Below are 12420 nucleotides of genomic sequence, written 5' to 3'. Positions count from 1 at the left end.
AGCATACTTTTAAACTAGTAAAATGATTTTAGAATTAAACAAACAAGATCTCAAATGGAAGCCACGAATATGTAGTTTCTAGAACAGAAAGAATTTTATGCATGCATGGTTTATGTTGAGATATATACCAGAAAGAATTTTATGCATGCATGGTTTATGTTGAGATATATACTCTTTACAAATGACATAACTCAGGCAGACAGTTTCAGACACATGCGGTTTATGTTGAGATATATACTCTTTACAAATGACATAACTCAGGCAGACAGTTTCAGACACATGCACTAAGTTAAACCATACTTTCAAATACGTGAATGATCTCAGAATTAAACAAACAGGGATTCAAATGAAAGCCACGGAAGTCTAGGTTTTATAACAAAAAGAATTTCTTCATTTGGATATATACAAAGAAAGTTATGATCTGTTTTGTGGTAGTGTATCTTGCTGGAAATTTCTGCACGAAATTTCGGTTTCAAGATAAATTGACATGCATGCCCTTAAATGTTACATGCAAGACTAAATCCAAATTAACTATATAATTCAGTTCTAACATCCTTAATAACAACATGCAACTGAGAGTTTTACCTAGGGTTTTGACTTTGCCCCACTTCCTCCACCAAAGTCCTCAACTACCTTCTTTCTCCACTCCTTCTTCTTCAATGTTCTTGAGAGATGAAGGCTTTTGGAAATCTTTTTTTTTTTTTAAGAGGAGAGGTGCTGGAGACGTTCAGAGGAGAGGGAGGAGGTTTTTAATAGATTTTTCTTCTTAAATGGCAAAGTGAGAGGTGGAGGGCACATATATATAAGCCCATGTGAAGAGAAATCCTCAATTTGGCCAAAGTTGAGGGGTTTTATGCAAAATTTCTCCCACTAACATGGCTGAACAAATATAATAACTATGTTAATTAGAGAGTTTCATATTAGGTATTTAATGATTTGGTTATCTCTAATCAAGGTTTAATGAATGGTTAACTTAGGTTTACATGCTAAGTTTGTATGCATGCTATGACTTAGTTAACTAGATCACAATATGAGAATTAGCTAAGTTAAATTCTCATACTAGAAGATTATATGAGATGCAATGAAGAAAAGCATCTACTAATTTATGGATTGGTATCGGTAACGGTATCCGATCAATGCAAGGAAAAAATTTTTTGGAATGTTACATACTTCCCCCCTTAAGGAAATTTCGTCCCCGAAATTTTTACGTACCCTCAAAATAAATGTGGATATGTTTTTCGCATCTCAGGTTCTAGTTCCCATGTTGCCTCCTCAACGCCTCGATTATTCCATAAAACTTTAACCAGCAATATGGATTTGTTTCTCAGCTGCTTCTCCTTAAAGCCTAGCACTCGAACCGGTCGTTCTTCATAAGATAGATCGTCCCGCAGGGGCAAGGCTTGGTGCGAAATGATGTGTCTGGGGTCTGGTATGTACTTTTTCAGGTTTGAGACGTGGAACACGTTATGAATCTTCTCCAATTCTGGGGGCAAGGCTAGCCGGTAGGCTACAGGTCCGATCTTCTCCAAAACTTCGAATGGCCCAAGGTACTCGGATGGAGTTTGCATTTCTTGCCACCTCTTGTTATTCCTTTCATTGGTGTAGCCTTTAGAAACACATGATCACCAACCTGGAATTCTAGGTCCTTGCGTCGACGATCTACATAGCTCTTTTGCCTACTTTGGGCCGTCTGCATATGTTGCCGAATAGTTTGGATCTTCTCAGTCGTCTCCTGGATTACGTCTGGTCCAAGTAGTCGACGATCACCAGTCTCTTCCCAACAGATAGGGGATCTACATCGCCTCCCATATAGGGCTTCATAAGGTGCCATGCTAATGCTAGAATGAAAGCTATTATTGTAGGCGAACTCTACTAGTGGCAAATGCGTAGCCCAATTGCCTCCAAAATCTAAGGTGCAAGCTCTCAGCATGTCCTCCAGGGTCTGAATCGTTCTCTCAGATTGTCCATCAGTTTTAGGATGTGCTGAAGTGCTGAACTTCAGTTTAGTCCCCAAAGCTTGATGTAGGCTCTTCCAAAATCTTGAGGTGAAACGGGGGTCTCGATCTGATACAATGGATATGGGAATCCCGTGGAGCTTCACGATCTCTTCAATGTATAAGCTGGTCAACTTTTCCATGGTATACGACATCTTGTAGGGTATGAAGTGCGCTGACTTGGTCAGGCGGTCAACTACCACCCATATGGCATCCTCTCCTTTTGTTGATCGGGGTAGTCCAGTAACAAAATCCATGGTGATGTGATCCCATTTCCATTCTGGAATGGGCAAAGGTTGTAATAGTCCTGATGGTTTCTGATGTTCAATCTTCACCTGTTGGCATGTTAAACATTTTGATACAAATTCAGCTATCTCCTCCTTCATGCGGTTCCACCAGAAGTTTTGTCGGAGGTTCTGATACATCTTGGTGCTACCCGGATGAAGAGCATATAGGGTCTGGTGAGCTTCTCTCAATATCTGATCCTTAAGCTCCCCATCATTGGGTACACAAAGGCGATTACCCATCTTCAAAACACCACCTTGAATATTAAAGTCTGAATATTTTCCTTGTTCCACCTTCTTCCTTATCTCACATAGCTCCTTGTCTTCCTTCTGTCGCTCCTTGATTTGGTCCAACAGAGTAGGTTGTAGGCTTATCTGACAAATCTTCATTCCAGAAGAATACTTTCTAACTTCAATCTCCATTCTCTCAAGCTCCTTACTTAACTCGGCTTGTTTAGTTAGCAAACAAGCTGATGCAATATGATTCTTCCGACTGAGAGCATCTGCTACTACATTCGCTTTACCTGGATGGTAAAGAATATTTACATCGTAGTCTTTCAGCAATTCCAACCACCTTCTTTGCCTCATGTTAATCTCCTTCTGAGTAAATATATACTTTAGGCTCTTGTGATCTGTATAAATATCACATGATACCCCATATAGATAGTGTCTCCATATCTTCAGGGCAAAAATCACAGCAGCCAATTCCAGATCATGAGTGGGGTAATTCTTCTCATGAGGTCTCAATTGCCTGGAGGCATAAGCCACTACCTTCTCATTCTGCATTAGAACACAACCTAAACCTCTGGAAGATGCATCACTATATATCACAAACTTATCTGAACTCGTAGGGATAGTGAGGATGGGAGCAGTTACCAACCGTTTCTTCAACTCCTGAAAATGCTCTTCGCATTTCTCACTCCAATTATACTTGACATTCTTACGAGTCAAATAAGTTAAAGGGGCTGCTAATTGGGAAAAGTCTTTAACAAATCTTCTATAATATCCTGCTAGTCCCAAAAAGCTACGAATCTCAGTCACTGAGGTGGGACGCGGCCAGTTCACGACAGCTTCAACCTTCGCTGGATCCACGGATATCCCATCTCTTGTGATCACATGGCCTAAAAACATCACATTTTCTAGCTTAATCTTTAACTGATGGTACCCTGACCTTAAATCAATTTTGGAAAAATATTGAGCTCCTTGAAGCTGATCAAATAGATCATCTATCCTTGGGAGTGGATACTTATTCTTAATGGTTAATTTATTCAACTCTCTGTAATCTATACAGAGTCTCATACTCCCATCTTTCTTTTTCACAAATAAGACTGGTGCTCCCCATGGAGACACGCTGGGTCTAATGAATCCTTTATCCAATAACTCTTGAAGTTGTTCCTTTAGTTCCTTCATCTCAACTGGCGCCAATCTATAAGGGGCTTTGGATATAGGAGTGGTCCCTGGGACCAAGTCTATGGCAAACTCTATCTCCCGATCTGGAGGCAATACTGGCATATCTTCTGGAAAGACATCCGGGTAATCTCTTATAACAAGTATATCTGAAAGCTTTTTCTCATTCAATTGGTCACTTATCACACAAGCTAAATATCCACTACAACCTAGCCTCAACAATTTATTAGCCTTCATAAATGAGATTAGGTGCGCGAGTGGTCTTCTACTTTCCCCTTGGAAAACAAAACTCGCCTCCGCTTGTGGTTTAAACTTTATCAGTTTTCTCAAACAGTCTATAGTTGCATGATGAGATGCTAACCAATCCATTCCTAGGATAACATCAAAATCTGACATGTCTAGGCATACAAGGTCTGCATTCATGACATGATCACTCACTAAAACTCCACAATTCTCATAAACATATGTTGCTAGGAGACTACCACCCATAGGTGTGGACACAATTATCTCACTACTTAATAGTATCGGTGAATTGGGAAAATTCCTAGCAAAGTGAGGTGATACAAAAGAGTGTGTAGATCCAGGGTCGAAAAGTGCATGAGCGGTGAATGAACATATGGGAACTGTACCTTCCACCACAGATGGTGATGCTTGTGCATCCTTCCTTGTCAGGGCAAAAACTCTTCCTTGGTTCCTTTGGTTTTGCTGCACACTCTGGTTAGACTGAGCCTTCCGCTGGGGAGCATTTGATTGCTGTGAGGCATTAGTTCGAGCTGCGTGATCTCCTCTTGGTGCTCGCTCTGTCATTGCTTGATTCCTCAAGGTTGGACAATCTCTCTTGAAGTGCCCAGGTTGAACACACTCGAAACATGCACGGTGAAGTCTGCAATATCCAGAGTGATGATTGCCACATCTAGGGCACACTGCTGACTTATTTGGCTGATTTGAGAGGAAACGACGAAAGGGAAATTTTGCTGTCGCTGACCTCCCGGGCTGATTCGATGCTGACTTATCGGTTGTGGGACCTCCTTCTGTTCGTGGGCGTTTAACTAAACTCTGCTTCTTATTGCGGATCTCCTGATACTCTAGCAGGTCTTTCTCAATTTCAAACGCAGTCTCCACCAGTTCTGCGTAGTTCCTGATTCTGAGGGCCACTAGTTTCCCTCTGATAATTCCCCTGAGTCCCCTTTGAAACTTCTTGGCCTTATCTGATTCTTCAGCGATCAAATGTGGAGCAAACCTTGATAGTTGAGTAAACTTAGCCTCATACTCTTGGACCGTCATGTTATTTTGTTGCAATCCTTGAAATTCAATAGCCCACTGATCCCTAACACTTTCCGGGATATATTTCTTATTCATAAGCTCCACAAATCTATCCCAATCAATCTGTCTCTGGGCAGCCCTTTCTAATCTTAAGGTTGCCCTCCACCAATGTTCAGCTTCCCCTCTGAACATAAAGGCGGCGAATGACACCTTTTGCTCCTCTGCACAATTTAAGACTGTAAAAATCTTCTCCATTTGTAAAATCCAATCCTCCGCCACCAAAGGATCGGTGGTACCCGAAAAAGATGGAGGTGTGAGCTTCCGAAACTGCTCTAGGGCTGAGATAGCAGGTGTTGGTTGGTTGCCTCTAGGATTGATACGCTGCTCGAGGATCTCTGCCAATCGTTCCAATGGGTCTTGCATTGGTTCTTCTTGATCAATAGGCAATTTGCCGACATTCCTTCTCATTCCGATAGGAATAGAAGATCTTCCTTCAATATTCTCCAGGTGTTGTCCTTCCTCATATTGGGTCTGATTTGCTCTTGTTCTCACCATTATCTATATGAAAATGTAGCAGCAAAAGTTCAGATTCCACAGACTATTCAAAGTACTTCACTCAGAAATATTTCATTGCTCGCATAATATATATAAGGAACTTCAACAATCAACTTAGAGTACTGATTTCTCCAAAAGCTTTTCATTGATATAATATTAACATACACCTATTCATCCATACAAGAGTTCTACAAAAGTACAATAATCTATCGGCTCATCCTCCCATGCCCAATCCTCCTCATCTAGGTCAAGCTCCCAACCAAGTGGAACTCCTTCTAGAATCTCACCAAGTAGAGGCTCTGGTGCCACCTCAAATTCCCACTCCATGGGCTCCTCATCATCCATAGGATCCTCGAGGTCCTCCTCTGGGTCCTCCTCCTCGGGATCCTCCTCTATCGGGTCCTCCTCCTCGGGGTCCTCCTCTATCGGGTCCTCCTCCTCGGGGTCCTCCTCTATCGACTCCTCCTCCTCGGGATCCTCTTCTATCGGGTCCTCCTCCTCGTCCCTCTTTGCCAATCGCCCACGGGTATGATGGCCAATCGGGGAGTAATCCACTCTCTCCCCAAAAATCTCCTCTGGGTCAGTCTCCTCAGAGCTGATCTCCCAATCCTCTGAAAGTGTTGACCACACCTCCCCGCTACTAATGGATCCTTCCATCTCAGAAACACTCGAATCTGAATCTGCCATTCCTGCCAAAAGTCATCTATCAGCCTCCAATGGTACAAAACCAACCTAATAGAGATCAAGATATCACAAGAATGTCATAGAAAGATAATTCCTCCATGACTGGTGTTTGACACCGACTAGAAAGATCCCTACGTCCCCTAGGTATTTCAATGTAGAACTCTTAAGGTGTCAACATGTGCTCTGATACCACTGTGTAACGCCCCTCCTCTGGGAGGTACATAAAAATTTGAGCATGACCTATCTGTAATAAGAAGGGTCGACCTGCTAAATCTTTATGCACATCACAACATAGATATACTGAAGGGCGAAAAATAAAGCAGTAGAGAGAATATGCAATACCCAAGATCACGAGGTTGACAGCAGAGTCCATTGAATACCAAAATAGAAGAGAACTAAAGGGTAATACAAAATATTAAAATAATAGCAGTGGCTACAACATTAATACATGTTTTATAAGTCAAAGGTAGTGCAAAAGTGAACATAAATTAACCCCTATTAAGATTTTCCTCTAGAGCTAATCTTCAAATTCAGGGTCTGCAATGCCCTTATCCTTTCCAGTTGTATGACCTGTGAGTGGATTCAGAAACAATAGGGGTGAGCCTAAGGCCCAATAGGTAACCATAAAGATCTCGGGTACAATCCAAGGGAACGAATGAAAATGATAGACATAGATATCAAACTTGAACAACGGGGTCTCAACATTAAGTTGCCATTCTTATATCGTAATCATTGACCGAAGTGAAATAACATGTAAAGATGAATAATCAAGGTCTAATATTCAGGATTCCAAACTCCCCAATCATGGGATAATCAATAAACCGCGCATGACGGATTGTAGACCAACCTAGACGGAAATTTCCGTCTAGGTTGGTCTACAATCCGTCTAGGTTGGATCATCTAGACGGAAATCCGTCTAGGTAGATTGGTTTATTCTGTTTCCGTCTAGTTTGGATCAAACTAGACGGATTTCCGTCTAGATTGATCAATCTAGACGGAAATCCGTCTAGTTTGATCCAAACTAGACGGAAACAGAATAAACCAATCTACCTAGACGGATTTCCGTCTAGATGATCCAACCTAGACGGATTGTAGACCAACCTAGAAGGAAATTTTCGTCTAGGTTGGTCGTTTTTCTACTAGTGAAGCTACACCCTAGATGATTGCATCTAATATCTCTAATATGCACAGCAACCTAAGTAGTGTACATGCAGCAGATTTAGGTGAATAGATGGTACAACAATTGATATCCAAAATGCATGAAACTAGTCTCAAATGACTCCATTATGAGTCTAATTTCAGAATATAAAACTTTTACATCAATGCATGGTGTATAGTAAGAGTCATGCTCTCAGAAAACTACACCTATCAAAACTGTACCAGAAAAATAGAGATCATCATTTGGGATGAATAATTTATTTCGGGTACTTAACTATATCCCAAAGAGCTCATACTTGGTATGTAATTAATATTATGGATTAGCTTCCATGTCCCATGAGTTTCATCAATTTTGCATTTTTAAAATGCATGTTACATGCAAAACAACACAGGGGGGTAGACTGGAATTTCAAGCACATACGCTAGCTATTAGAACTAGGTTTAGGCCTACCAAACATTATTAAAATTAATTCAAACTCCTATCAACAGAAATACAATTGAGTCTAGTTTTAGAAATAGAAAGAATTTCATGCATGCATGGTATATGTTGAGATATATGCTCTTTACAAAGGACATGACTCAAGCAGACAGTTTCAGACACATGCACTGAGTTAAACCATACTTTTAAACTAGTAAATGATCTTAGAATTAAACAAACAAGATCTCAAATGAAAGCCACGAATATGTAGTTTCTAGAACAGAAAGAATTTTATGCATGCATGGTTTATGTTGAGATATATACTCTTTACAAATGACATAACTCAGGCAGACAGTTTCAGACACATGTACTGAGTTAAACCATACTTTCAAATAAGTGAATGATCTCATAATTAAACAAACAGGGACTCAACTGAAAGCCACGGAAGTCTAGTTTTTAGAACAAAAAGAATTTCTTCATTTGGATATATATAAAGAAAGTTATGATCTGTTTAGTGGTAGTGTATCTTGCTGGAAATTTCTGCACGAATTTTCTGTTTCAAGATAAATTGACATGCATGCCCTAAAATGTTACACGCAAGACTAAATTCAAATTAACTATATAATTCAGTTCTAACATCCTTAATAACAACATGCAACTGAGAGTTTTACCTAGGGTTTTGACTTTGCCCCACTTCCTCCACCAAAGTCCTCAACTACCTTCTTTCTCCACTCCTTCTTCAATGTTCATGAGAGATGAAGGCTTTTGGAAATCTTTTTTTTTTTTAAGAGGAGAGGTGCTGGAGACGTTCAGAGGAGAGGGAGGAGGTTTTTAAGAGATTTTTCTTTTTAAATGGCAAAGTGAGAGGTGGAGGGCACATATATATAAGCCCATGTGAAGAGAAATCCTCAATTTGGCCAAAGTTGAGGGGTTTTATGCAAAATTTCCCCCACTAACATGGCTGAATAAATATAATAACTATGTTAATTAGAGAGTTTCACATTAGGTATTTAATGATTTGGTTATCTCTAATCAAGGTTTAAAGCATGGTTAACTTAGGTTTACATGCTAAGTTTGTATGCATGCTATGACTTAGTTAACTAGATCACAATATGAGAATTAGCTAAGTTAAATTCTCATACTAGAAGATTATATGAGATGCAATGAAGAAAAGCATCTACTAATTTATGGATTGGTATCGGTAACAGTATCCGATCAATGCAAGGAAATTTTTTTTTGGAATGTTACATGTTTACCCTTCGCGCGAAGAGCTCCAAGATCGTCCGTCTTGCATCCGGGGAGGTTCAAGCGGCCTTGGAGGAGCGTGATCGCATACTGAATGAGACGATGTCGTCGGAGAAGAGGCTGGCGGCAGAGCTGGAGCGTGCTAAGGCCGCATACTGAATGAGACGATGTCGTCGGAGAAGAGGCTGGCGGCAGAGCTGGAGCGTGCTAAGGCCGAGAGTGAGTGTGTGAGCCTAGATCAGCAAAAGGCTGACTCCCATTTCTCTCGCTTATCTTCGGAGATAGCTAAGACCAAGCAGATTATAGCTGACGCCCAGGCCTCGCTGGTCAACCAGGAGAGGGCTCGCGAACAGCTAATGGGGGAGTTAGAGGAGTTGGAGTCTCGACGACAACTGCTCAATGGTTCCATTGAGGAGAAAGACCGATCCCTCAAAGAGGTCAGGCACAACGTCCAAGACTTGGTTTCCCTCTCCGAGGAGGTTCTCCGTCGGGAGATTTTGAGGAATGTCGAGCTTAAACATGCTGCGAAGATTCGCGAGGTGGAGTCACGGCTGAGAGATTTGTAAAATGCTTTTACTTTGTCGTTGTATCCAAATCTCTTTTAATGAATAGGATTATCCTTGTGTCTCTGGTCATTATCTCCTTTGTACACGGCCCCCTCCCTTGTTGTTGTTTTTTTTTTGTTTGCCATTGTCCAACACGGGTCCGCCCTGACCAGGGTATGGTCATGGGGGGAATCCTATTTGTGGGTGAATTCCAGTTGCAGGCGACATCGAAGTTGAACCGCATGGGTCCGGAGGATAGTTTCGACCCCCGGGAGAGATTCACTCTCTAGGGGCCATGTGCCAACTCATGCGTTAATGCGCTCGTTGGTTAAGGTGACGTGGGCACGTCTTTTCGCATTAAAAACGGCGTAGTGGGCCTCTTCGTTCTTCACGCTTGATCTAGGCCGCTGGTTAGAGATTGTGTCTAGAAACTACCGGATCTCGACGGTTTAAACCGTTCGGCTTCACCTCCTACCGAACGGCAGACAATCATCCAGGCTATGTATAGTTAAACCCCCTTTCGTTGGTTAAGGGATGTCATAGTTTCTGATTGTCCTCTTTAGGGAAGACTCACGCTCCTTTCAATGGCGCCGAAGACCAAGAGGGTTACTTCAAAAAGGGAAAGGGGGGCATCCTCCTCAGGAGCTACCGAGGTCGTTGATGCCGAAGGTATATTTTTCTTTTGCCCAGGTTTTCGTGTAATTCGATTATAGGGTCACCAGTCGAGTCGATACTCCTTGCTTCTGACTCCTTATTGTGTCGTTGTTGTGCAGTTCGGGACAAAGCGCCGAGTACCGAAGAGCACGCGGCCGAGCCTGTCATGATTTCTGACGATGATTCTTAAGGAATCGCACCCTCCCCTGCTCCGAATCCTGCTCCGTCGTCCGGGGCTGAACCTTGCCTCGAGATCCCACCCATTACAGCACTTGCTCCGAGCCAAGGACCTGTTTCCTCAGAGTCTTTGTCTGTGCAGGCTCGTGCCGAGGAATTTGAGGGTGTCGTACGGCAGGTAGAGCCTGTCATGATTTCTGACGATGATTCTTAAGGAATCGCACCCTCCCCTGCTCCGAATCCTGCTCCGTCGTCCGGGGCTGAACCTTGCCTCGAGATCCCACCCATTACAGCACTTGCTCCGAGCCAAGGACCTGTTTCCTCAGAGTCTTTGTCTGTGCAGGCTCGTGCCGAGGAATTTGAGGGTGTCGTACGGCAGGTAATCTCCCTCGTCAGTCTTAGCATGGGGACTTACGCTGACTTCAAACAGTCCCTTTTGGATCGTGTGGCCAATGTCGGCTTGCCACACATTGCGAACAGAGGCTCCTTCTTCTGGAGTCCCTCTTGTCTCGTGCTAGACGTCGGGAGGCCTGGGATCAGGAGGTTCACTCTAGGGAGATAGCAGATCTGGAATTTAACGTTGCCTTTTGGGTGGGTCAGCAATGCTCTCTCAAAGAGCGGATAGGTGATGCTACTTCCACTGTATCCCGCCTGAGGGCCGAGTTGGGGGAGGTGGAGTCATCCCTGAGGGGGCTTCAATCCGAGAGGGCAAAGGTCAACAAGACCGTTGAGGAGGAAACTCGGAACCTTCATACGTTGCGCGAGGAGGATGCTGTCGCTAGGTCCAGCTTTGAAGATCGGGTGCGAAGAGAGGCCGGAGACAAAGCCCGGGAGGACCACGCGAGGAGGGTGGCTGTGGTCAAAGCAGAGCTTAACTCCTTTAGTTTGTAGGAATAGATTCTCGGGTCTGAAGCCGTGCCACGAGACACTTTGTATCCTCTTTTTTTTGTGTTATGACTTGTTTTATTGTGAAGCCATAACTTTGTTTGAATGTATTGTCTTGAAACTGAATGAACGTTACGCCTTCTTTTGTTTTTCTTTCAAATGCGTTTGTGCACATGTTTCTCCTGGTGAGTTTCGCCGGTGCATTCTAACTACAAGCAAATTCAGACCTGGTTAACTCAAACCGTACACGAGATCAGTGTTGGTTTGGGGTAGCCATATGTCTGACCATGGTCCGAGTGCTCTGCCGGCATGGACTGGCATTGGCATGTCACCTCTCATTAAAGGTGGTGTCATGAGTGGTTTCACCGCCCAGACTAGACTATTGGGAGATGGACACATGCTTGGTCTTTATGTCATGCATTGCCCTCTTTTCTCCTCGGAGGGGGTACCGTATTGATCGTCTACTCCTCGTTCAATATAGCACTGGGAGGGAAGGCGTCTAGTGCGGAGAGATCAGGGGATGATGCCCATTCTTCGGCCGCCCGCCATACCTGACCGCAATCCGGAGTCTAAGCCCTTGGACTCTATTCTGGCTTGTTTGGCAAAACTGGAGAGCACCGTGAAACATGTGATCTCCCTCGTTGACCAGGGTTGCGGCACCTTTGCAGACCTGAAGCAGTCCCTCTCCGATCAGGTGACCCGCCTCCGCGACCGAGGCGACTTTAGGCTCGCCTCATGCTGCTCGACGAGACTCGTTGATCTGGAACTGCTCTTAATGAACTTGGAAGATTTGCGGCATGCGGATTTAGAGTCCGAGGTGAAGCTATCCTTGGCCTCAGTCCGTCGTCGCGCCGCGTGGCAGCAAGAGTGTCGGCCCGCGTGAGACATAGAAGACAAAGAGTCCCTTATTGATCACTTGGATCTCCAGCACCGTTCATTGCAGTTGGATATGGAGTCCGTTGTGTCTTCGATTTTCCTAGGCACGATCTCGCGTGCGGAGGGAGAATCGGTCTTGTCGGGTCTGCGCATTCAGAGCAAAACGGTGCAAGGCTGTCTCGCTAGGGAGAGGCATAATCTTTTGCTGCTACTTTAGGTAGATGCCGCCGCCAACGCTTCTTTCGAGGCGCGGGTCCAACAAGAGGTAGAGGTGG

This window comes from Asparagus officinalis, chromosome 8 (assembly GCF_001876935.1).
Source record: "Asparagus officinalis chromosome 8, Aspof.V1, whole genome shotgun sequence".
Taxonomy (NCBI): domain Eukaryota; kingdom Viridiplantae; phylum Streptophyta; class Magnoliopsida; order Asparagales; family Asparagaceae; genus Asparagus; species Asparagus officinalis.
This window is presented reverse-complemented; position numbering follows the sequence as displayed.